A 3,741-nucleotide genomic window follows, 5' to 3' on the forward strand; every position below is an offset into this window, starting at 1 on the left:
GACAGAGAGAGACAGAGAGAGACAGAGAGAGACAGAGAGAGACAGAGAGAGACAGACAGACAGACAGACACAGAGAGAGAAACCAGACATAGAAGAAAGAGAGGATTGATGGAAGGTTCATTCTTGCCCTTATTTGTAAAGGAGAAACTTAACCACATTCATATGCAAACAATATCAATAGAGAGAGAAGGAGGGAGGAAAGACATACAAGGGGATGTGTGATTGAGCAAGTACTGATTCTGAAGAAAGTGGAGGGGCTAGGATGAGAAAAAAGTATAACTGGAGGCTCTGCATTAAGGTAGGACAGAAAAAGAATATTTTTGAAAAGATGCAGTTAGTTGAAGGTGGATAGTAAGTATAAAGTTAATTACCTCATCGTTTTCCTTCCATCTGAATTTGGTGACTTACGCCATCCTTAGATATCTATGATGAGCCCATTATAAAGATGTTCAATTTGCTTTCTTCATACCTGTCTTCTTTTTCCATCTGTATTTTCAGAGCCCCAGACACTTGGTTGAGGAGACCAAAGTAAGATGCTAAAAAGAGTAGCTGCTTCTCAGTAACATTCCTGTGTTCTCTAACCAGGAGATGATCCAGCAGCACAGAAGCATAAGAATCACAGCTTTACACCATTCTTTCTGTTTCTAAACAATCATGATTTTTGAAATTCCTTGAACATCCAAGGCCTCCAAAAAAGGACAAGTAAGGAGTATGTTACCTGAAGGTATGTTTAGTTTTCAGGGGGTTGTGATAAAAGCATTTTTGGCCTCTGCCATGACCTCCTTTGGGTTTAGAATGAGCACAGTGCTCACCAATGTATCTCCTCCCTTTTAAGCTCTCCTACAACCTTCTGCAAGCAGAAGCTGGAAAACCAATTATCTTTAAGTTTGGCTCCCAGGGGAGCTTTGCTTTTTAATTGAGAGATCGATGTTGGGTTCTCATGACATCCTGAACTCCTATTCACTGACTGTGGACTAATGGTGTGAAATTGGATATTGGAGTATGTGACATGTCATATGGGTCAAACGCACCATCCATCTAGGTCAGACTCCAGAAGCTGTTGAAAGTACCAAGCAGTAGTTTGAGGGAGGGCACAATGCTAAAAGTGCTGAAACTAATGACTAAAATCAAGGCTTTAAACCCAGATAACTTTATGCCTGCACAATTTTGTGTCACTTAAATTCATGCAGACCCAGTTTTTCCTACTTTGAATTGTCCTGCTGACCTTACAAGGTTGTTTGACTCAAAAGCAGTGATGTGTGAGGAGTCCCTGTATTAGCTAGTAAACTCTACAATATATTCTACTAGCATTTTTATAGAAGAAATGAATGGTTTTGCTGATCACAGAAGTTGAAGATGGTTTTGTCTTGAAGTTCAAGGAGGCTTTGATCCTCCAAACTGGAAGTAGAACTCTGCTTTACCATTTATATCATTTACTACAACCTGAAACTATTCAAATTCCTTTTCCCTCAAACCTTCAGAGAACCTTAAGTAAATTCTGCATACCAATTAACAGCACAACTGCTATAGTTTGGCTTTTATAATCAAATAATAAGCCCTCTTACACAAGCTGTCAGAGGCAGTTTTTCAAACCAGTTACCTTGTCATTAATCCCTTCTTGGACAGATTGTATGTGTCTCCCGAGTTCATTTCCTTGGCACTTGTTTATGTGCTTTTACTGCTTTCCAGGTTATGCATAAAAGAGTTTAGAAGTGGAGCAGAATCTTTCTGTGAATCCCATTCCTGTCTCTTTTATACTAAATGTAAGCATCCTTTGTGCCTGTGTGGTGTATGTGTTCACAAGTGTTTGTGTGAAAGTGCATGCACATGTATGTGCACATGTGATGGAGGCCAGAGAACAACCTCAAGTCTCATACCCAGAGTCTCTGTCATCTAACTTTTCTTAGCCAGTCTAAAAGTCACACAGAGCAACGTTTTGTTTTAAATCTATGTGTTTTTAAAACACTAGATTTCATGAACAATATATAATTTTCACAGAGAGCATAATTCGCACAGCTGAAGCAAGTCCCCCACTAACTACTAGTTTACTGGTTACCCTTCTAAGGTGCAGCTCCTAAAAGGAGGTCATTGTGGGCACCAGAGGGAGTGTTGGATGCTTCTACTATCCTGAACATATCTTATTTTTCTATGTGTTTGCAATAATGATAACACATTGCACAATGCTTTTATGAAGCTTTATTTTATCTTGGAGCTATTTCTGCATTGGAACACATGTCGATCAGATCTTCCTCATTTTAAAGTTTTCATAGTGTTCTTAGGAACTAGTCGAACCTTTCTTGTACCTGCCCCCCAACTTCTGAGTATTTTCATTCCTCAGGAATGCATTGCTGACTGAATCTGTTCATCGCTGCACTGAATGCTGGTGGGTTATTTGTCTCTCCCATCATTGCTTACATGTTAAAAGAAAGATAGTGCTGTATATACTTATATTTCTCAACTGTCTGTTTTGAGGTTGCAAAGATTAACAAAGGTGTCAGATATTCTCATACATTGAAAAAGCAGATAAATTGCAAACCTGAAATTTTATGGTATCAGGAAAGAATAAGTATTTATTTTACTATATTTTAGCTTTTATAAGAGTCACAATGAGTATCGATCAATATTTTCCTAGTAATTCCTTCAGAAGCCAAGGAGTTAAATTGCTGATGCAATATATGCATATTTTTAGTTTCACAGATTCCTGCCAACTTCTTCTCCAAAGTTATGTAGAACACTTTGTTGCCCACATTCTTGTTGGCACTTGATATCAGCAGATGTTTTTATTTGGGGCAATCTGATGAGTAACGACTACTATCACTATGCTAATTTAATTTGCATCTCTCTGATTAATAACGAGTACATGCAATTTTTCATCTGATGTTATGGATTCTGTGCATTAGCCATTAATACCTTTGTATAATTAACTTTGATTGTTTTTTGAAATTTATATATTATTATATGTAAGTACACTATAGCTGTCTTCAGACACTCCAGAAGAGGGAATCAGATCTCATTTTGGATGGTTGTGATCCACCATGTGGTTGCTGGGATTTGAACTGAGGACCTTCGGAAGAGCAGTCAGTAAGCCATCTTGCCAGTCCTAACTTTGTTTTAATGGATGTGATCCTTTGTGCAGTCCATAGTTGTATGTTACTTGTTTCAAATGTCTTTTCCCTACTATTTGTCTGTTGATTGTGTGTCTTGACTCTTGATATGGTCAAGTGAATAAACCCTTTAAAACTTAAGGGATGGGGTTTGTGTCTTATTCAAGAAGTCACTTCCTAAATAAACACAAGAAAACCAAATCAAACTACACCAAATAGATGTATAGATTTAAAACCGTACAAAGAAAAAACTTAATAACCAATCCTAAGATATAAAAAGCCAATAAAATTATTTTGAAATGTTCAAAAAGGATTGGAAATTTCTTTCAAAATTTTAAAATTATTCTATCATCCACTTATTAAAAATTGTCTGAAAATTATTTCTGTACATCACACAATGTGGAAACTGATTTAATTTGTTTCAATATGAGTATGTGATCCTCTCTACATAATTAAACCCTTCCCTTGACTTGAAATGTGAGTTATGCAATACACCAATGTTCCTTGTGTTCTCAAATTTGTGCCCAAGTATCTTTTCTTTCCCAGTAATCTGGTTGCCTTTCTGTTCAAACAATGTAGTCTTGTAATTATGTGGTCATCCGGAATTTTGCTATCTGTATGACTAGTCCTTTCTATT

The sequence above is a fragment of the Mastomys coucha genome, chromosome X (assembly GCF_008632895.1).
Source record: "Mastomys coucha isolate ucsf_1 chromosome X, UCSF_Mcou_1, whole genome shotgun sequence".
Taxonomy (NCBI): Eukaryota; Metazoa; Chordata; class Mammalia; order Rodentia; family Muridae; genus Mastomys; species Mastomys coucha.